The 23,257-nt window shown below is 43.8% G+C and overlaps 1 protein-coding gene and 1 long non-coding RNA gene across 9 annotated transcripts in view; one reads left to right on the top strand and one right to left on the bottom strand.

The window, feature by feature from the left end:
• LOC134734173 (uncharacterized) overlaps window positions 1-10,694 on the bottom strand; it is a 59,009-nt gene extending 48,315 nt beyond the window's left edge. For 6 of the 7 annotated variants that reach the window (XR_010117510.1, XR_010117508.1, XR_010117505.1 and 3 more), the window contains exons 1-2: window positions 10,068-10,624; window positions 6,150-6,248 (exon numbers count right to left, since the gene is read on the bottom strand). This is a non-coding gene — a long non-coding RNA (uncharacterized lncRNA). Of the gene's footprint in view, window positions 1-6,149; window positions 6,249-10,067 lie in introns of all 7 variants that reach the window. The other variant, XR_010117507.1, reaches the window with a different exon arrangement.
• Window positions 10,695-10,824: 130 nt separating this feature from the next.
• The window catches only part of SLC16A1 (solute carrier family 16 member 1), a 49,275-nt gene continuing 36,842 nt past the window's right edge, over window positions 10,825-23,257 (top strand). The window contains exon 1 of one of the 2 annotated variants that reach the window (XM_063625788.1): window positions 10,825-10,989. The gene's annotated coding sequence lies outside the window, so the exon portion shown is untranslated. Of the gene's footprint in view, window positions 11,753-23,257 lie in introns of both variants that reach the window. The other variant, XM_063625789.1, reaches the window with a different exon arrangement.

Below are 23,257 nucleotides of genomic sequence, written 5' to 3'. Positions count from 1 at the left end.
GAATGTTACTACATCTAAAGTGCTTAGAGCAATGCTTGGCATATGGTAAGTATCCCAGAAATCTTGGTTATCATCAATTTATTATTGTTATTATTGAACTCCCCATCCCATTTGCCTAAAATACTTTACTAGAGACGGAGGAAGAAAGGAGGGAAGGGAGGGAGGAAAAGAGAGAGGTGGGGAAGCTACTCAGGGTTAGGACTTTTAGTAGCTAGGGGTCAAGGAAGAAAACAGGTCTGGCAAATACATGGGACCATCTCTAGAAAGAATGCTTCCCAGAAAAGATCCTAAATAGCGATGATGTAGGTTACAAAGAGCACAGGTCAAAACTATCCCCCTGGGCTAGCAAAAACAAGGAGCAGGAGTCAAGCCGTATCAGACCAGAGTGGGAATTACAATGACATAGATTGAGCCTCAGGTAATCTGGTTGAAAACAAATTTAATTTGGCCGGGCACGGTGGCTCACGCCTGTAATCCCAGCACTTTGGGAGGCCAAGGCGGGAGGATCATGAGGTCAGGAGATCGAGACCATCCTAGCTAACATGGTGAAACTCCGTCTATACGTGGTAGTGGGTGCCTGTAGTCCCAGCTACTTGGGAGGCTGAGGCAGGAGAATGGCGTGAACCCGGGAGGCGGAGCTTGCAGTGAGCCTAGATCGTGCCACTGCATTCCAGCCTGGGTGACAGAGCAAGACTCCATCTCAAAAAAAAAAAAAAAAAAGGAAAACAAATTGAATTTGAAGATAAATAGGTCAAAAAGGAATATTCTCAGCTGTTTGTTTTCCATATGGATTGTTTTGCCACCTTTAAAGTTTTAAAGCAGTACTGTCAGATTATCATAATATTTTGGGTATGTTTCAAACTTTTGTGCTTTTTAATCTAAATTAATTCTTAGATGATTATTAAGAAGCAATGTAAATGTTTCATATTATCAAGCCATTGCAAATATATATATATATTTTTTGAGACAAAGGCTCACTGTCACCCAGGCTGGAATGCAGTGGCGCCATCTCGGCTCACTGCAACCTCTGCCTCCCAGGTTCAAGCAATTCTCCGCCTCAGCCTCCCTAGTAGCTGGGATTACAGGCACCTGCCACCATGCCCGGCTAATTTTTGTATTTTTAGTAGAGACGGGGTTTCACCATGTTGGCCAGGCTGGTCTCAAACTCCCGATCTCGTGATCCACCTGCCTCAGCCTCCCAAAGTGCTGGGATTAAAGGTGTGAGCCGCCACACACAGCCTGCAAATATTTAAAAAGTAGTAAACATCGGCCAGGCGTGGTGGCTTACGCCTATAATCCCAGCAATTTGGGAGGCCGAGGCGGGTGGATCTGAGGTCAGGAGTTTGAGACCAGCCTGGCCAACGTGGTGAAACCCCGTCTCTACTAAAAATACAAAAATCAGTCTGGCATGGTGGCGCGTCCCTGTAAACCTAGCTACTTGGGAGGCTGAGGCAGGAGAATTGCCTGAACCCGGGAGGCGGAGGTTGCAGTGAGCCGAGATCGCGCCACTGTACTCCAGCCTGGGAGACAGAGTGAGATTCTGTCTCAGTGGAAAAAAACAGTATGTACAATATGATTCCTTAGGAAACATATATATATATATATGTATGTGTGTGTGTGTGTGTGTGTGTCTGTGTGTGCATAAAAAAATTCTCAAAGGCCCAAAGAAGCAGTAAAGCAAATCCCTGGCCACCAGAATAACTAAACATACAAAAAACCAGCAGTTGGAAACAATAATTTTTGACTTATTTGTCATGTTGAAGACTTTTTATTGCAAACATTTTGTTTTCTAGCAAACTATTTTGACTGCGTCATGTCATGTCAGTAGAGTGCCAGAGAAGTAACTGATTAGGATACTGGTGCAGGCTGGTAAGATAAGTGATAGGTCAAAACAGAGCAAGGAGTACTGAAGAGAAATGGGGGAGGTCAGGGAAGAGCTTAGAGTGCATCTCATGAATACCGAGTTAATCTTTCTTTAAAGAATGGCAAAATTCATCCTAGATCCAGACATAGGCCTTTGAAAGCAGGAGGACTACACCTGACATATAACCTGAAATTAGATGATGATATTCTGAATGAGAGGGCTCTCAACTTTAAAGAAAGAATGTCTTTAGGATTGGCATTATCTTCTTTACACCAGGTATTTGCTTAGCAAAACTTTTTTCAAACATGGTTCAAAAGCAAATCACATTTTCCATATTCCCTATTAAATTATTATATATTATGGGGGGGCAGTGTTCTTAATGACAAAATATTGTGTTTAAAAAGAATCCTTTCCTAAAAGAAATCAGGAAGATAATTCCATTTACAATAGCTACACAAAAATAGATGCTTAAGGGCTGGGCACGGTGGCTCACGCTTGTAATCCCAGAACTTTGGGAGGCCGAGGCGGGCGGATCACGAGGTCAGGAGATCGAGACCACGGTGAAACTCCGTCTCTACCAAAAATACAAAAAATTAGCCGGGTGTGGTGGCGGGCGCCTGTAGTCCCAGCTACTCGGAGAGGCTGAGGCAGGAGAATGGCGTGAACCCGGGAGGTGGAGCTTGCAGTGAGCCGAGATTGCGCCACTGCGCTCCAGCCTGGGCGACAGAGTGAGACTCCATCTCAAAAAAAAAAAAAAAAAAAAAAAAAAAAAAAATAGATGCTTAAGAATAAACTTAACCAAGGAGGTTAAAGATCTCTAAACTGAAAACTATAAAACCTTGATGAAAGAAATTGAAGAAGACACAAATGAATAGAAAGACGTTTCATGTTCATGGGAGAATTAGTATTGTTAAAACACCCATACTACCCAAAGTCATCTACAAACTAAATATAATCTCTATCAAATACCTATAATATATTTCACAGAAATAAAAAAGACAGCCTGGCGCAGTGGCTCACTCTGCAATCCCAGCACTTTGGGAGGCAGAGGAGGGCGGATCACCTGAGATCAGGAGTTTGAGACCAGCCTGACCAACACGGAGAAACCCTGTCTCTACTAAAAATACAAAATTAGCCAGGCGTGGTGGCGCATGCCTGTAATCCCAGCTGCTAGGGAGGGTGAGGCAGGAGAATCGCTTGAACCTGGGAGGCAGAGGCTGCGGTGAGCCGAGATTGCGCCATTGTACTCCAGCCTGGGCAACAAGACCAAAACTCTGTCTCAAAAAAAAAAAAAAAAAAAAAAAAAAAAAAAAGACAATCATTAAACTCATACGGAGCCACAAAAGACTCAAATAGGCAAATCAATCCTGAGCAAAAATAACAAAGCTGAGGCATCACAGTACTTGATTGCAAAATGTACTACAAGACCGTAGTAACCAAAACAGCATGGTATTGGCATAAACACAAACACAGAGACCAGTGCAACAGAATAAAGAACCCAGAAATAAATTCATTTATCTATGGCCAACTGTTTTTCAACAAAGGTGCCAAGAACACGCATTGGGAAAAAGACAGTTTCTTCAATAAATGGTGCTGGGAAAATTGGAAAGTCACATGCAGAAGACTAAGACTAGACCTTGTCTCCACCATATACACAAATCAACGCAAAATGGATTAAAGACTTAAATATAAAACTTGAAACTATGAAATTACTAAAAGAAAACATAAGGGAAATGCTTTACAATACCAGGTTGGGCAAGGGTTTTTAAAAAGAGAACTCAAAGCACAGACAACAAAAGCAAAAAATAGACCAATGGGATTACATCAAACTGAAAAGCTTTTGTACTGTACATAAAAGGGAAACAAGTAACAAAATGAAGAGACAATCTAAAGAATGGAAGAAAATATAAGCAAACTATACATCTCACAAGGAGTTAATATCTGAAGAATATATAAATAACTTAATTCAACAATGATAAACAAATTATCTTGATTTAAAAGTGGGCAAAAGACCTTAATAGGCATTTCTCAAAAGAAGACATACAAATGGGCAACGGGTACATGAAAAAATGCTCAACATCACTAATCATCCGGCAAATGCAAATCAAAATCACAATGAGATATCATCTCACTCTAGTTAGAATGGCTATTAACAAACAGACAGGCTGCGCGGTGGCTCATGCCTGTAATCCCAGCACTTTGGGAGGCCGAGGCAGGTGGGTCACTTGAGGTCAGGAATTCAAGGCCAGCCTGGCCAACATAGTGAAACCCCGCCTCTACTAAAAATACAAAAATTAGCCAGGTATGGTGGCACATGCCTATAGTCCCAGCTACTCGGGAGGCTGAGGCAGGAGAATTGCTTGAACCCAGAAGCAGAGGTTGCAATGAGCCAAGATTGCACCACTGCACTCCAGCCTGAGTGACACAGTGAGACTCTGTCTCTGTCTTAAAAAACAAAACAAAACAAACAAACAAAAAAAACAAGTGTTGGCAAGGATGTGGAGAAAAGACAACACTCACACATTTTCGGTGGAATTACAAATTAGTACAGCAGCTATAGAAGACAGTCTTTAATCCATTTTGAGTTGATTTGTGTATATGGTGGAGACAGGGTCTAGTCTTACTCTTCTGCATGTGACTTTCCAATTTTCCCAGCACCGTTTATTTAAGAGACTATCTTTTCCCCAATGTGTGTTCTTGGCACCTTTGTTGAAAACTTTTTCCTCAAAAAATTAAAAATAGAACTACTGTATGAGCCACGAGTCCCACTAGTGGCTATACATTCAAAGGAAATGAAATCAGTTACATTGAAGTGGTATCTGCCCTCCTATGTTTACTGCAGCACTATTTACAATAACCAAGGTATGGAATCAACCCAAACATCTAACAGTGAATGAATGAATAAAGAAAATGTGAGGCTGGGCACGGTGGCTCATGCCTGTAATCCCAGCACTTTGGGAGACCGAGGTGGGTGGGTCACTTGAGGTCAGGAGTTCAAGACCAGTCTGAGTAATATGGTGAAACCCCGTCTCTATTAAAAATACAAAAATTAGCCAGACGTGGTGGCAGGCGCCTGTAATCCCAGCTACTTGGGAGGCTGAGGCAGAAGAATCACTTGAACTTGGGAGGCGGAGGTTGCAGTGAGCTGAGATTGCACCACCGCTCTCCAGCCTGGGGGACAGAGTGAGACTCAGTCTCAAAATAAATAAATAAATAAATAAATAAAAAAGAAAAAGAAAAAAAAGAGAAAATGTGGTACATATGGATAACAGATTATACAGCTGTAAAAAAGTATGAAATCTTGCCATTTGTGAAAATACGGTTAAACCTGGAGGACATTATGTTAAGTGAAATAAGCCAGACACAGAAAGACAAATACTGCATGATCTGTGGAATCTAATTTTTTTTAAAGAAAGAGTTTATATCCTAGAAGCAGAAAGAACAGTCGTTATCTGAGACTAGAAAGGGGAGATGGGAAAGGAGGATAGGGAGAGGTTGGTCAACAGGTACAAAGTGACAATTAGATTGGAAGAATAAGTTCTGGTGTTTTATTGCACAGTAGGGTTGCTGTTAACAATAAGGTATCGTATTTACAAAATAGCATGAGGTGAGAGATATGCTAAGTACCCTGATTTGATCAGTATACAACATTTGTATGTATGGAAACACCAAAACTGTAACCTAGAATATGTACAATTACAATGTGTCAATTAAAAAAAGAATCCTTTCCTGTACTGTTTATTGTTACTAAAATGGGCAAAATATCACCTTCCTATTTACTACATCACAGAAATGGTGAAGTAACTGAAAGACTGCAAGTTAAGCAGGTGAATTCTGGAGAACACACTGTAATTTCATCTTTCTTTTTTCAGATAATGCAATAGAGCAACTTACTCAGCTTAAAGAGTACCTATATCATAACTTTGGAAGTTTGCATTTGCATTTCTTTTTTTTTTTTTTTTTTGAGACGGAGTCTTGCTCTGTCACCCAGGCTGGAGTGCAGTGGTGCGATCTCGGCTCACTGCAAGCTCCGCCTCCCGGGTTCATGCCATTCTCCTGCCTCAGCCTCTCCAAGTAGCTGGGACTACAGGCGCCCGCCACCACGCCCGGCTAATTTTTTGTATTTTTGGTAGAGACGGGGTTTCACCGTGGTCTCGATCTCCTGACCTCGTGATCCGCCCGCCTCGGCCTCCCAAAGTGCTGGGATTACAAGCGTGAGCCACCGCGCCCGGCCTGCATTTGCATTTCTTATTGCATCACTAACTTCCAAAGTTACAACTCTTACCTTGAAATCTTCCCAAGATTTGCTCACTTAACCAGCTTGCAAACAACAGTCCGGCATTTTCCTGAGGCAGATTACCATAGCAGCATCCAGTCTATCAACCTTTAAAACAGAAAAGTGAATCCTAAGAATTTTGTGATAAAGCTAAAAGCCAGTAGAGAGTGCCAGGCCTTCTCTGGGTTCTGATGTAATGATTCTGAAAGACCCCCATGACAAAATATTTTATCTTAAAGGTTGTACTTGTTCTTTACACTTAAAGAAACTGGAGTTTCTGATCATGCCAATCATTAGATGGGAGACCTCAGACAAGTCTTTTAGTGTCCCTGGGCCTTAATTTCCATTTCTGTAAAAAGTCAGGAGTGCCTTAGATGATCTCCAATTTCCTCTCCACTCTGATTTCTCATCCTATGCTCCCTAGTTCATTTCTTCAATGTCATGTGCCTCAAATCAGGAAAAAAACCTGGCAGAAGAGCAAGGATTTTACCTGTATTATTTTATTATTTTCACCAGCTCACCCACCCACCCTGTTTCTATTTTTCCAGGTAAGAGCCTTGGAGTTGCTTTTAATTTTTCCCTTTTATGGACTTCAGACAAATTATGACATTAATTCATAAATACTTACAGAACACTTTTCAAGTTTTACCAATTACTTCTGCAGATACTATCTCATTTGATTAACACAACAGTTTAGGCTAGTAGGTATTATTTTTAATTTATCTGGCAAGGAAACTAAAGCCCAGGGAAGTTCAGTGAATTAATTGCCCAGAATAACACAGATAGCAGTTATGGGACCAGATCTTCTTTTTTTTTTTCTTTTTGTGCTCTGTCGCCCAGGCTGGAGTGCAGTGGCACGATTTCGGCTTACTGCAACCTCTGCCTCCTGGGTTCAAGCAATTCTCCTACCTCAGCCTCCTGAGTAGCTGGGATTACGGGTGCGCACCACCACGCCAGGCTAATTTTTGTATTTTTAGTAGAGACGGGGTTTCACCATGTTGGTCAGGCTGGTCTCGAAATCCTGACCCCGTGATCCACCTGCCACAGCCTTGCAAAGTGCTGGGATTACAGGCATGAGCCACTGCGCCTGGCCTATTTATTTATTTATTTATTTATTGAGATGGAGTTTCGCTCTTGTTGACCAGGCTGGAGTGCAATGGCGTGATTTCAGCTCACCACAACCTCCACCTCCCAGGATTACAGGCATGCGCCCCCACGCCCGGCTAATTTTGTATTTTCTTTCTTTTTTTTTTTTGAGACGTTGTCTCGCTCTGTCGCCCAGGCTGGAGTGCAGTGGCGCAATCTCGGCTCACTGCAAGCTCCGCCTCCTGGGTTCACGCCATTCTCCTGCCTCAGCCTCTCCGAGTAGCTGGGACTACAGGCGCCCGCCACCACGCCCGGCTAACTTTTTTTGTATTTTTAGTAGAGACGGGGTTTCACCGTGGTCTCGATCTCCTGACCTCGTGATGCGCCCGCCTTGGCCTCCCAAAGTGCTGGGATTACAAGCGTGAGCCACTGCGCCCGGCCTAATTTTGTATTTTCAGTAGAGACAGGGTTTCTCCATGTTGCTCAGGCTGGTCTCAAACTCCCGACCTCAGGTGATCCGCCTGCCTCAGCCTCCCAAAGTTCTGGGATTACACGCGTGAGCCACCATGCCCGGCCTAGGCCTATTTTTTTTATTATTTTTTTTTTTTTGCATTTTTTAGTAGAGACAGGGTTTGGCCATGTTGGCCAGGCTGATCTTGAACTCCTGACCTCAGGTGATCCACCCACCTCAGCCTCCCACAGTGCTCAGATTACAGGCGTGAACCACCGTGCCCGGCCGGGACCAGGTCTTCTGATTCCAAAGTCTTCACAACACTAAAATCTATTAAAGCAGATCCAGGTTTTGTAGGGCCTGAGGTGTCTATAGTTTTGATGACTATCTATCTCCAAGGACAGGAGTACAAAATTGCAATACAACACAAAGTATGATCCTGTTGAACATACTGTTAGGGCCCCTCTCAGAGCCTCCTTAGGGTCTATTCAAGGGAAGGGCCTCTAGGGTTAATCTTTAGGGTTAGGTTTCATTGTAATGTTTTCTATATGCTAGACACTGCCAAATAAATACTAATTTTTTTTTTTTTTCTTTCAGACAGAGTCTCACTCTGTTGCCTAGGCTGGACAGGCTGGAGTGCAGTGGCACCATCTCGGCTCACTGCAACCTCCACCTCCCAGGTTCAAGTGATTCTTCTGCCTCAGCCTCCCAAGTAGCTGGGACTACAGGCGCATGCTACCACACCCGGCTATTTTTTGTATTTTTAGTACAGACAGTGTTTCACCATATTAGCCAGGCTGGTCTCGAACTCCTGACCTCGTGATCCGCCTGCCTCAGCATCCCAAAGTGCTGGGATTACAAGGCATGAGCCACTGCACCCGGACCTTTTTTTTTTTTTTTTTTTTTTGAGATGGAATCTCACTCTGTTGCCCAGGCTGGAGTGAATGATGAGATCTTGGCTCACTGCAATCTCTGCCTCACGGGTTCAAACAATTCTCCTGTCTCAACTTCCTGAGTAGCTGGTACTATGCACTAGGCATGGCTAATTTTTGTATTTTTAGTATTGGCAGGGTTTCACCATGTTGGCCAGGCTGGTCTCAAAATCCTGGCCTCAAGTGATCCGCCCATCTTGGCCTCCCAAAGTGCTGGGATTACAGGCTTGAGCCACCACGCCGGCCTGAAATAAATACTAGTTTTATTATCATAATAACCCTGAGGTAGGTATTATCCTTGTTTTACAGAGTTGGGAGTGAGGCTTGGAAAGGTAAAATGACTTGCCTGAGGACACAGAGCTGGTAAGTGCAAGAATCAAATTTGGAACTCAACAGATCTGGCTCTCAGGTCTATAGTGTGAATCTACCACCCTATGGGGCTCTATAAGCCTTCTTTTGAGGTTTCCTGGGATTCATCTTATTTAACCACTTCTCACTACATTCCATAGAACAGGACCTTATAAATTTACTTCTGAACCAGACTCAGGATCCTGTCTCTCTAACTTAATTCTCCTTACCATCTACCTGAATGCTGCTGCCACCCTAACACTGCTCTTATAAGTCCTAGCTGCCCCAATGACCCGAAATGCCTTCCCTTTCTCCGTGTTTATCAAATGTAAAAAGCAATTACTGTATTACTCACTAGTAGTACTTGGCCGTGGATGCCATACTGTCTTCTAATATACTGAACTGTTATTGGAAAGCACATGGGACCTCTCAGGACCTGATCCTCCAATCTCTACTCTTCTTCAATCTCAGGTTCTTCATTTGCAAAACAGAAACCATAAGGCCTACCTCCCAGGGTTGCTGTGAGAATTGAGGGGGAGGGTAAGTGAGGGGGTGAGTCCTCGAAGGGAGGAAGACACGAGGGGAACGGCAGGGTCCTGGCAAGCAGCAAGTGCTCAACAGATGTTGGTTAATTTGTGCCTAAGTCTCCCCCCAAAACTTGCAAGCTCTTTGAAGGCAGGGGCCTTGCCTCATACTTTTTCGGTATTTCTCAAAAGTCCTGGACATCAAAGACACTCCATGGTTATTTGATCACTTCAACACACACACGTTGGTTATGCGGTCACAGCGGCTATTATGTTAAAAACAGGCTCTGGAGTGTGACTTCAAATGCTGGCCGCTGACGAGCTAGGCCGTCTGGAAAGTTACTTCACCTCTCTGAGCCTCGGGTCCCTTATTTACAAAATGTTCATGGCAGTGCCCACTTCACAGGGCTGTGAGGATTACAGAGGATAATCCGGGTGAGGCGCATCAGCCCCAGCGCCGCCTGCCACACTTCTATCTGGCCCCACATATGCATCGTCCATAAGCGTCCGGCCCCTGCATTCTCGCTTTTCCACGTGGCCGAGGTGCACACCCCAACCCACTGGGCCAGTCTCCCCACCCTCTTACCTGCTCTTCTTTCCCGACTCGTCTTTAATACCCACCAGGCGCCAGCCGCCGCGGGCCTGGCTCTGTGGTGGCAAGTTGCATGAGTTCTCCCATCAGGACCTCCGGATGAGCCTACGAGGTCGGTTCTATTACTGTCGCCACTTGAGGGAGGAAACAGGCCCGGAAGGTTGGGGAACTTCCCGAGGTCACTGAACTGGTGTCAGGCCCGGATTGGAATTCAAACACATCCCAGCCCATGCCCGGCTCCCCAGCGCCGGCCCCCGGGCGTCTTCCCGGGTGCCAGCGGCACCCGCATCCAGTCAAATGCTGCCCAGTCCCAGTTCCTCAGTCGCTTCCCGCTACTCCGTACGCGCATCTCCCCCCACCCGTCAGGGTCAGGCCTCTTGGTGACTTTTCCTTTTTCTCTGGCAGAAACTGAGGGGTGAGACCGATGTTTGTGTCCCGAACGAGGGCAGGTTGCCTAGAGTTCGTCAGACATGGACCAAGGGGCGAGTCCGGCAGGGCGCGGTAGCTCTGCGCCGCTCAGCAGGGGCGCAGCGCGCGGGTCGGACTGGGACGCCGGTCACGTGGCGGGGAGGGGGCGCCGGCGCGCGCGGGCGAGCTAGGAGGCGCGCGCGGCTGAAAGCGTGTGGAGGCGCGGGCTGCAGTTGGGATGTGCGTGTGGCGGCGAGGGGGCGGCGGCCGGGAGAGACGACTCCGCCCCCTGTGCGCATGCTCGGGCCCCGGCGGGTTATAAAGCAGCCTCGCCGGCCCGGCCAGACAAAGTGGTGAGCTGCGACGTGACTGGCTGGCTGCGTGGGTGCTGGAACAACCAAACGAGGCAGCGAGCGAAGGACGGGAGCCGGACCCTGGGCCCCGTGGAACTCCAGCTCGCGCCACCACGTCACGCACACGCTCGGCGCTGCGATCCGCGCATATAACGGTTAGTTGGGTAACAGCCGGCGGCACGCGGCGCGGACCCCATGGTGCCCTCGCTGCCTTGGTGGGGTCGGAGGGGACCTCCGGGGTTGGGAGACTTTGTCTCCGGCGGAGGGAGGCGGCCCAGCAGAGGGCATCGTGGTCACAGGCAGCCGCGTGGCCTCGGACCGCAGTGCTGGTGAAGGAGACCTTGAGGCGCTGGGGACAGCGCCTCTCTCAGCCGAGCCGCGGGCCCCGTGGTCAGATGCCGGTCCCTGGCCTGGCCGAGGAGTTGGGTCGTGGTGCGCGGTGACGTTGGGGAAGTCCCTTCCCCTCTAAGTAAGTCTTCAATAGGCTTCTCGAGAGATGCTTTGATCTGGAAAAGGGATAACATGAGGCTGCTGCATGTGGTACCTCCAGACTCTCCTGGCCGCTTCTGCCCCAAGGGAAGGGACTCCGGGCAGGAGTTATTTATGATTCGTGACATTGTCCGCCCCGACCTTCTTGGCCCGCCGATCCTTGCCCCACCTGGTGACTTGCGAGAGTGATGCGGAGAGCTGCATTCTCTACAGCCAAGGCGTGACTGCAGGGTTCGAGCAGACTTTGCGGAGGGGACGGGGCAGCCCGCAGACTCCTGGGAGTGGTGCTGACGGGGGCTCTTTGTCATTCAACCTGTGGCTGCCAGCGTCCGCCGCAGCGCTCTTCTACTCCTGGACTTAAGGCGGCCCTGTTGAGAGAAATCTGGAGGATAGCGTTACACTTGGTCCGATGCAAGTTTTTTGTTCCAAGTACGTCTTTTTTTTTTTTTCCAGCATGCTTTTTAACATTTTATTACTTTGTCATGACATATTTGATAGAACAAGCAGTTGCCAAAACTAGTTTGTAATTAATCTAAACCAGGAGACAAACTTGTTACTACTTTAGTCTTTCCTTGGGTTTCCAGTGGCTGATTAGAAACTGGGCTGCTACTGATAACAGTAAAATGTTTACACGCTACTTTATTTACTGGAACTTACTATAACTTGTTTTGAATTTTTTTTTCAAAAATTACTGTGGTTTCAACAATTTTTTTATCTCAACCACCAGCCCAGTGAGGTGATGCAAAGACTATGTATCTTTCAGTTTTTTAGTTAGGTGTTAAACAGTGCCCATAAATTCAAGTCTTACACCCTGGGGCACGACTTTGCCTTCCGATTGCCGTAGAAATGACCAACAATTCAAGATATTTAGCACTTAAGACACGTAGTAAGATTTATTATTTACACAGAAGTTAAATATATTTCAGTAATTCATTTTGGGTTTAGGTAGATGCTGTTGTTTCATCAGATTGCAGTTACCCTTGTTAAATATGCAAGTTAATGATCTGAGGAGCATTTTGTAAGATTTTTATAGCTGAATAGATTTGAAGGTTTAGTTGTAAGCTTAACGGGATAGACTGTAATGTCCTTAAACAGATTAAAAAGGAAAAAAATCATATCACTATAGGATGAAAGCAAATGATTAGTGTTTCACTAGTTTACATCTTTTAGCCTTTAAATATTAGGGCATATATTAGCCCTGGAAAGGATCCTAATGACCAGCTGATCAGGATCCCTTGTTTTACACATAAGGAAACTGAGACTGAAGGGTTTAAGTGATCTAACATCTTAGGTCTGAAAACTTATTATGGTTTGGTGGGAACTATGTGTGTCATTGGACTCATTTTTGTTAGATTGGCCCTCCTGAGTTTTCCTTAGATTGTAAATTTGGATACAAATTATCTCAGCCTGAAAATAGATTTCTCAACTCCTTATGTTCTGCATTCCCATCGTGTTTTCAATTCACTTTATAATGCTCACTCCTATGCAAGATTAAGATCTCTGTGTAAATGCCTACATAGCTGTCTTGTTTTTGTTGCATTTGAGGACTAGGAAGATGGAACTTGGGTATGAGGAAAACAGTCCAGATTGTTGTGAATTTTATATGTTCAGCAATTTGTTATTGGCTACCAGGCACCATGAGAGACTTAGGATTCAGCAGTGAACAAATTTTACCACTTGCCCTCCTAGAGTTATAGTCTAGCTGGAAAACAGATAAATATATAATTGCCACAGCAAATACTCTTTACAAACAAGTAGGTACTGTTATAATAGGGTAAGTACAGGTTCCTGTAGGAACAAATACTGTATTGCGTAGGTGTGAGAAGACACCCAACTTAGTATAGAAGCAATTTGGGTAGACCTCTCTGAGGAAATACTGTTTAACCTGAGACTTGAAGGATGAAAGAGCTAGCCAGGCAAGGCAGTGATGATGGGTGGAAAGAACATTCCAGACATGAACACTGAAGCTACACTCAAGAGTACAGGGTGTAATGCAAGAGCTGAAAGAATTTTACCAAAGCTAAAGCATAAAAAAGTCAAAGAGAATGGGAAGAGATAGAAGTTGAAGAGATAGACAGTATGAGAAAATGGAGGGCCTTGTAAGCCATTTTAAGGAATAAAGGAGGGTAAAAAAATTTTAAAGGAGCGCTCTTGTCTTGAAGCTGATTGAAAGCACTTTATGGATTTTCAAGCTGGGCGCGGTGGCTCACGCCTGTAATCCCAACACTTGAGGCCGAGGCTGGTGGATCACTTGAGGTCAGGAGTTCAAGACCAGCCTGGCCAACATGGTGAAACCCTGTCTCTATTAAAAATACAAAAAATTAGCCAGGCGTGGTGGTGTGCTTCTGTAATCCCAGCTACTTGGGAGGCTGATACAGGATAACCGCTTGAACCCAGGAGGTGGAGGCTGCAATGAAAACTGAGATCACACGACTGCACTTCAGCTCAGCTCAAGCCACAGGGCAAGACTCTGTTTGAAAAAAAAAAAAAAAGGGATTTTCAGTGGGACTGGGGATGACCTGATTGGATTTTGCGTTTTAGGAACATCACTTTGGATGCAATATGGAGAACAGGCTGAAAGGAGGCTGTTGGAGTGGTGTGAGACCACGGTGATGGACAAGACAGGATTTGGTAGAGAAACAGACAGGATTTGGTGGAGACCAGATGTGGGAGACTGGGAAAGTCAAAGACGTTAAGGATATAACCCAGGTTTCTGGCTTGAACAAATACGAGTTTATTAGGTGGTATTTGTCTCCGTTTAACCGATAGGGACACCAAGAAGTTGCGTGACTAGACCAGGGCTGCTCAGCTTGTAGGGCTTGGAGACAAAATTCAAACTGTTGTTTTCAGTTTTTGTTGGCAACTCCTGAGAGTGGTGTTTTTCTTTTTTCCCTTTTGAACAGTTAAGTATGGAAAATTTCAAAACACAAAGAGTTGAGCGACACGATTTATCTCTTCCCCTATCTACTTTCCCCAGACCCTACTGGATTACTGTGAAGCAAATTCTACAAATGATTTCATTTGTTTTATTTCAATATAGATATCTGAAAGATAACTCTCGAGAAAGTCATAACCACAATGCCATTACCCTACCTTTAAAAATTAACATCACCAAATATCCAGTCAGTATTCAAATATTCCTCAGTTGTTTTTAAATAATTGGTTGGTTTGATTTGGGGTCCAAACAAGGTAACATATTACATTTGTTTGGGATGTCTCTTAAACTTTTTAATCTATAGGTTCCCTCATTTTAATTATTTTCCTCGTAATGTATTTTCCTTGTAAGGTTGGTGCAAGTGTCATTGTGGTTTTTGCCATTACTTTTAATGGCAACTTAAAAACCACAATTATGTTTGCACCAACCTAATATTTGTTGAAGGAACCAGGCCATTTTTCCTCCATTTGCTCTCATCCTGGATGTTGATGAATATGTCCCTCAGGTATAGATTTAACATGTCCTAGTTTAATATGTCCTTCTATCCTTTGTATTTCTTATAAATTGGGAGCTAGATTGAAGACTGAACAAATTTAGTTCAGGTTTGATTTCCGAGTGAGAGTGTGGGGGGAGAGGACCAGTATAATTCCTAGATATTGGTGTGTTCCTTCAGGAGGCATATATTTGGTTATCCCTCTTTGTACTACATTAATAGCCTGTTTTCATTATTTCACTAGTGGTTTGCAAGTGGAAATAATTATGCCTTTAATTCTACCATTTATTTTTAATTTAACTAGAATACCTCTATAAAGAGAGGTACAATTTGAATAGGAAGGACAAGTTAAATTAAAATTTATGTTTTAATACAATATGGTATGTTATTGAGACACTATCTTTTTCTGGAAATGTATTTAAATGTATCGAGGTATATCCTCTTAAAAGACCACTATTTTAAGTTGTAAAAGTGTTTTTTTTTTTTTGTTGTTTTTTTGTTTTTTTTTTTTTTGAGACAGAGTATCGCTCTGTCTCCCAGGCTGGAGTACAGTGGCCCGATCGCTATCTTGGCTCACTACAACCTCCGCTCCCGGGTTCAAGCAATTCTCCTGCCTCAGCCCCCCAAGTAGCTGGGACTACAGGCATCCGCCACCACTCCCGGCTAATTTTTGTATTTTTAGTAGAGACAGGGTTTCACCGTATTGGCCAGGCTGGTCTCAAACTCCTGACCTTGTGATCCGCCCGCCTCAGCTTCCCAAAGTGCTGGGATTATAGGCGTGAGCCACCGCGCCCGGCCGTAAAAGTGTTTTTAGCACTTGATGTTAACATTTCAAATAGCTTTTAGTATTTAGAATATTTAAAATTTTTGTCCTTAAATTTATGGCGTCTTTTGGTCTTTCGTGCTCTTTCTTGGAGGACTTTGCTGTTCCCACAGCTTTTAGGGAATACCTAGTAGAATCACTACTAAATCCAAATCTTTAGCTATAAAAGGATTCCAGATTGTAAGTTCCTCAAGGTTAGGGGTTGAACACTCTTATTGATGATCTGCTTTTCCAGTTGCTTCTTGGGCATTTTGAACTTAATATGTCACTTAAAGCTCATTATCTCTGCCTATTCTCAACTTTCCTTCATCCTCCAAACCTAGTTTTTTTCTTCTGATTCTACCATTATTGAAGGTAGCCAAGCTTAAGACCTCTGAATCATCTTAATATTTCTCCTAGTAGGCCCCCCTGCCCTACCACATGCAGTTGGTGCCAATCCCTTGTTCCTTTTGTTATTTCTTGTCCAACCCCCCACTTTTCATTTGTAATACTGCAACCTAGTTTATATATTTTTCTCTTTGCAGGAAGGGAGTGTTATAGGAGATTTTTACAATGAATGGAAGGACTAGTTTAGGTGGCATGTTTGGTTCCTAGTGTCCTGAGAAGAGATTAAAATGCAATGACAATCTTTTTTTTTAAGATAGAATGTATAGAATTTATAAATTCGAAATTTATAAATTATAATTTTATAAATCTATAAATTATACGTTTATAAATTTATAAATTCACTCTGTCGCCCAGGCTAGAGTACAGTGAAACCATCATGGTTCACTGCAGCCTCTAACTCCTGGGCTCAAGCAGAGCCACTTCAGCCTCTTGAGTAGCTAGGACTACAGGCATGGGCCATAATGCTCAGCTAATTTATTTAAACATTTTTTTAGTGATAGGGTCTCACTATGTTGCCCAGGCTGGCCTCAAACTCCTGGCCCCAAGCCATCCTCCTGCCTTGGCATCCCAAAGTGCTGGGATTACAGGTGTGAGCTACCCCACCTGTCCAGCAATAACAATCTTCTGGGATCACAGTACACATAATGATAAGAAGGGTTCACATCCACCACACCAGTGAGGCAGCTGCATGGGCTGAGCCATTGAAGTGTGTCACTGACCATTTGACCTGCAGAGTAAGATCCAACTCTGTTGGTTATCTACACTATCATGTTGCTAATCACAACTCATGATATTGTTGAATCTGACTTAATTACAATGAGTTAGCCTTTGTATAGGAGAATTTCCTCAAAATCTACTGATATTATAAGTTATATATTTCATTATTGGTTGAAAAATATGTCTTCCCTCTGATTTTGCTCTTCCTACACAAACCTTTTGAAGATTATTGAATGAATTCAAGTCTATACACTGTGGTGGTGTGTTAGACTATTTTGGAGAGTAACAGGGTCTTTGTAATTTGTCTTATTGAGTTTTGGGAACCAAAACTTACGTTTTTACTTTATTGATCTGCTCTTCTGTTCCCGTATGAGAGGTTTTTATCCTGGGGTCTGCATATTGATCCCCTAAGGTCTATTGAATTTGAGGGGTCTGTGAACTTGTTTGGGGGAAAAATATTACATCTTTTCATTAACCTATAACTAAAACTTGGAATTTCATTCAAATATGAATGTAGGCAACAAACCATGGTTGTATTAGCAGTACCTGTGACTTTGTCACCAGTAGAAATCATGTACTTCATACCATAATGCAGCTGTTATAGCTATCTTGAAATTGTTTAAGCTTATCACTACCTCAAAATTACTGTGATTATTAGACCCACTGCTGGATCTTATTTTATTTTTTAAAAGCACATTGTTAATTCCAAGTAAAGTATTTTGACAGTTCTATCTTTGCATTTTATTTTATGCATTTAAAAACATTATTCTGTCTGGGCACGTGGCTCACGCCTGTAATCCCAGCACTTTGGGAGGCTGAGGTGGGTGGATCACTTGAGCCCAGGAGTTCAAGAGCAGACTGGGCAGCATGGCGAAACCCTATCTCTATTTGTTTAAGAAAAAAAAAAATAAAATTATATTAAAAAAAGAAAACATTCTGACAAGGGTTCCATAAGTTTTACCAAATGGCCAGAGGAATCCCTGGCACCAAAAGAGTCTAGGGACCCCTGCTCCTAACTTCTTTGCTTCTGTTCCAGGGTTAGAATGAAGTTAGCCAGAACCTATGAAGCAACACAGCACACAGATGCTGATATCACAGGATTCTACAGAATCATGATGCCATTCCTTGGTTATTGACTTGGTTTTATTTACTAATCATCATAAATTCTGACCTCACAAATGAAAGGGAACAAATGTGTATATGCTAAGAGAGAATAAAATGACTTTCACAAATGAAGGCATAACAATTTTCCTTTGAGGCCAGGCGTGGTGGCTCACGCCTGTAATCCCAGCACTTTGGGAGACTGAGGCGAGTGGATCACTTGAGGTCAGGAGTTTGAGATCAGCTTGACCAACATGGAGAAACTGTCTCTACTAAAAATACAAAATTAGACGGGCATGGTGATGCATGCCTGTAATCCCAGCTACTCAGGAGGCTGAGGCAGGAGAATCGCTTGAACCTGAGAGGCGGAGGTTGCAGTGAGCTGAGATTGCGCCATTGCACTCCAGCCTTGGCAGCAAGAGCGAAACTCCGTCTCAAAAAATAAAAATAAAAATAATTTTCCTTTGTATTCAAGAAGTATATGTTTGTTTCCAAAGGAGTTCTATCTTAAGTGCCATAAGTTAAATGGAACATTGGGTGTCTTCACAGACTTGGGGGATTTTCTTCTTCTGTTTTGGGTGTGTTCACATCCTCAAATGTACTTAAAATTGCTTCATACCTTGTCTTCAACAGCTCACTATTAGTGCAGGCCTTTATTTTGCTCAATTGAAATAACCTTTAAAGAGGTTGAACCTAATGTTTGAAATACCTGCCCTGGAAATTAGAAATGCACATCCTTACTTCAGTCTATTGTGTTGTATGATGTTGTTGTTAGTATTTACCCTTTTTACCTAGAAAACTTGATGGAGTAGAAGGAAGGACAGTGGTTTAAAAATTACTGTAGTTTCCAGGAAAATAAAACACTCATGGGCCGGAAGCGGTGGCTCACGCCTGTAATCCCAGCACTTTGAGAGTCCGAGGCAGGCAGATCACAAGGTCAGGAGATCGAGACCATCCTGGCTAACACGGTGAAACCCCGTCTCTACTACTAAAAATACAAATATTTTACTACTAAAAATACAAAAAATTAACTGGGCATGGTGGTGGCTGCCTGTAGTCCCAGCTACTCGTGAGGCTGAGGCAGGAGAATGGCATGAACCCAGGAGGCGGAGCTTGCAGTGAACGGAGATCACGCCACTGCACTCCAGCCTGGGCAACAGAGCGAGACTCCGTCTCAAAAAAATAATAATAAAATAAAACACTCATTTGAAAATTGTATATTGGCCAGCGCAGTGGGCCACGCCCATAATCCCAGCACTTTGGGAGGCCCAGGCAGGCAGATCACCTGAGGTCAGGAGTTTGAGACCAGCTTGGCCAACATGATGAAACCCTGCCTCTACAAAAATACAAAAATCAGCCGGGCATGATGGCGGGTGCCTGTAATCCCAGCTACTTCGGAGGCTGAGGCAGGATAACTGCTTGAACCCGGGAGATGGAGGTTGCTGTGAGCCCAGATCATGCCACTGCACTCCAGCCTGGGCAACTGAGCAAGACTGTCTCAAAAAAAAAAAAAATTGTATATTTTAGGCTAGACTCCGTCTCAAAAAAAAAAAATATATTGTATCTTTCTAATAAAATAACTGACAATTATCTTAATGGCAGCATAGTCTAAGATTTATATTGTTAGCAATTAAAAAGGCTATTTAATGGTGCTGTTTTGAGGTAATAATGCTGACTTTGATACATCTTTTTTTTTTTTTTTGAGACGGAGTCTCGCTCTGTCGCCCAGGCTGGAGTGCAGTGGCGCAATCTCGGCTCACTGCAAGCTCTGCCTCCCGAGTTCACGCCATTCTCCTGCCTCAGCCTCTCCGAGTAGCTGGGACTACAGGCGCCCGCCACCACGCCCGGCTAATTTTTTGTATTTTTTAGTAGAGACGGGGTTTCACCGTGGTCTCGATCTCCTGACCTCGTGATCCGCCCGCCTCGGCCTCCCAAAGTGCTGGGATTACAAGCGTGAGCCACCGCGCCCGGCCGATACATCTTTAATGTCTGCAAATATCTTCCCAAAAAGCTTTGCAAGTAAACTTTTGAGAATAGTATACTCTGGTTTCTCTTAAGATCACATGAATTTTTCTCTCTCTCTCTTTTTTTTTTTTTTCCCTGAGACGGAGCTTCACTCTCATTGCCCAAGCTGGAATACAATGGCGCGATGTTGGCTCACTTGCAACCTCTGCCTCCTGGGTTCAAGCAATTCTCTTGCCTTAGCCTCCCAAGTAGCTGGGATTATAGGCGCATGCCACCATGCCTGGCTAATTTTTTGTATTTTTAGTAGAGATGGGGTTTCACCATGTTGGCCAAGCTGGTCTCGAACTCCTGACCTCAGGTGATCTGCCCACCTCGGCCTCCCAAAGTGCTGGGATTACAAGCGTGAGCCACCGCGCCCAGCAGATTTTTCTCCTTTTACTAAAGATTTCCATGGAGAGAATGGTGAATAATGTTTTAGTGCCAAACAGTACTCAATTTTAACACTCTTTTGTGAGATTTGTCTGTTACTGGTGAAGCAAACCAGAAAACAAAACTCAGATCTTTATTGGAGATAATGGGGGAAGTCAAAGATAGCATCATAATGAAGTTCAGACTTACTCAAGGAATTTTTAAACAGTTACTGTTATATACAAGAAGTTATTAGAAAGTTATTAGAAGAGATTAGAGATGTAAATACATATTTAAAATATGGTTTAAAAACGTTTAGAATGAGACTAAACCTTTAAAATGAAATGTTATATTACTCTGTTGTCTCTAGTCCTCAAAGATTTTGTTAATGTAAAATAGTAAAATGTTAATTATTTCTGTGAGTAAATAGTTCAATTTAGCTCTTTGCAAGAAAAGGAAAAGCTTTCTCTGTTGTTTATCTTTTTCTTAATGAATTATAATCCACTTAGTCTCCCTATTTGGCATCTGATACTGGAAGTGAAGTAGATTGTAATAGAAATACCATCTATTATTAATATATTCAAATACTCATTTACATTCAAAGTAATGTAAATGATATAATCCTGACAACTCAGGATTTGTAACTTTAATCTAGCCAGTTCATTTCTTCTTCAAATTCTGGAACAGGGTAGGTTATGTGTTAATAATTTTAAATGGCCCACTTAGATATGGATTTGTTGAATATATTTTGGGTTGCTGTAGAAAATAGAACACATACCATTATTTATTCCCGAATATAATTTAGAATTCTGCCAAGCAAAACCTACTATTGATGGACATAGCCCCCAACTTTCTTTTCTCCATGACATCTCATGTCGTTTTATAAAATGTGAAATGGGTCTATATTTGGAAACTCCTCACCAACCAAGAAATAAATTAATATGTGAAAGGGACATAGGACTCTCAACTTAGGTAGTAGCCAGTTTTTCACTCTGTGAGAAGAAGACAAAAATGAAGCATTAAAAAAGGCGAAATTTGCTGGTGTAATAATAGCTCAGAAAACAAGATTGGTAAGTTCTTTGTGCCAAAAGTTGTACTCTGATTTTTTTTTTCTTTAAAAAACGAAACAGCCGGGCGCGGTGGCTCATGCCTATAATCCCAGCACTTTGGGAGGCTGAGTTGGGTGGATCACCTGAGGTCAGGAGTTCAAGATCAGCCTGACCAACATGGCGAAATCCCTTTCTTTTTTTTTTTTTTTTTTTTTTTGAGACGGAGTCTTTCTCTGTCCCCCAGGCTGGAGTGCAGTGGCGCGATCTCGGCTTACCGCAACCTCCACCTCCTGGATTCAAGCCATTCTCCTGCCTCAGCCTCCCGAGTAGCTGGGACCACAGGCGCCCACCAACACGCCCGGCTAATTTTTTTGTATTTTTTAGTAGAGACGGGGTTTCACCGTGTTAGCCAGGATGGTCTCGATCTCCTGACCTCGTGATCCACCCGCCTTGGCCTCCCAAAGTGCTGGGATTACAGGCTTGAGCCACCGCGCCCGGCCGGCGAAACCCCTTTCTACTAAAAATACAAAAAATAGCTGGGTGTGGTGGTGTATGCCTGTAATCTAATCCCAGCTACTTGGGAGGCTGAGGCAGGAGAATTGCTTGAGCCCAGGGGCCAGAGGTTGCAGTGAGCCGAGATGATGCCACTGCACTACAGCCTGGGCGACACAGCGAGACTCTCTCTCAAGAAAAACAAACAAAACAAAACAAAACGAAAACTTTTCTGCTTCTTTGACTGTAGAGAGCACTAGATCCAGAAAGCATTACATCACTGAGAGGTTTTTTTTCTGGTTTCATATTTTTCTCTACTTCTCAAGAACTGGAAAATTAGATTACTTGAATTTCATCTAATGCTAATATTTGGTTGAGATATAGGGAATTTTTTTTTTTTTTGAACTCAAGTGGATCTGCCTGCCTTGGCCTCCCAAAGTGCTGGGATTACAGGTGTGAGCCATTGTGCCCAACCTACTCTTAGTTTTTTAATATTGCTGTGGCCATGGTTGTTAGTTGAAAATACTTTTGCCACAAAATGCAGTGAAAGAATGAAAAAATAACCCTTCGTTACACTGTGGTAGGGAGAAGAAATTGGTAGAATCCTAACAGCAAGTTGGCAATATGAATAAAAAATAGAATTTGCAGAAATTCTTTTTTTTTTGCTTTTTCTATTTTTTTATTTTTATTTTTTGCACACAAAACAATAAACATTTTCTAAAAGTACATACAAACAAAAAGATGCATATCAAACATATTAGGAAGGTTGCACATGGGAAGACAGGGAATAGAAATGGGGGATGGGAATTAAAGAAAATAAATGAGAGAGGGACTTTGTATGGATCACTGATAATAACTCAATCCTCTATTTGACAAAGAAGAAGAAGGAAGAGGAAGAAAAAGAAAGTGAGATAAAGGATCAGAAAGGGAGGAAAATAGAAAAAATTAGAGTATGACTCCAGGGTAGACCTGTTTTGTTGTCCCTGGGTTGGTTGGTTGGTTTGTCAGTTGTATTTTTCATATGTTTCGCTATGTAGGCCAGGCTGGTCTTGAACTCCTAGCCTCAAGTGATCAACCCGCCTCGGCCTCCCAGAGTACTGGGACTACAGGCGTGAGCCACCACGTCCAGCCCCCACATTGCTTCTGGCCTCTGTGGTAGACCTCCCAGACGGGCGGCTGGGCAGAGGCGCTCTCCACATCCCAGACGGGGCGGCCAGGCAGAGGCGCTCCTCGCTTCCCAGACGGGGCGGCCGGGCAGAGGCGCTCCTCGCTTCCCAGACGATGGGTGGCCGGGCAGAGGCCCTCCTCACTTCCCAGATGATGGGTGGCCGGGCAGAGGCGCTCCTCACTTCCCAGAAGGGGCGGCCGGGCAGAGGCGCTCCTCACATCCCAGAAGGGGCGGCCGGGCAGAGGCGCGCCTCACTTCCCAGACGGGGCGGCCGCGCAGAGGCGCGCCTCACTTCCCAGACGGGGCGGCCGGGCAGAGGCGCGCCTCACTTCCCAGACGGGGCGGCCGGGCAGAGGCGCTCCTCACATCCCAGACGATGGGCGGCCCGGCAGAGGC

Source organism: Symphalangus syndactylus, chromosome 12 (genome assembly GCF_028878055.3).
Source record: "Symphalangus syndactylus isolate Jambi chromosome 12, NHGRI_mSymSyn1-v2.1_pri, whole genome shotgun sequence".
Lineage (NCBI taxonomy): Eukaryota > Metazoa > Chordata > Mammalia > Primates > Hylobatidae > Symphalangus > Symphalangus syndactylus.
The sequence above is the reverse complement of the archived record's forward strand: the minus strand, read 5'-3'. Positions and strand labels throughout refer to the sequence as shown.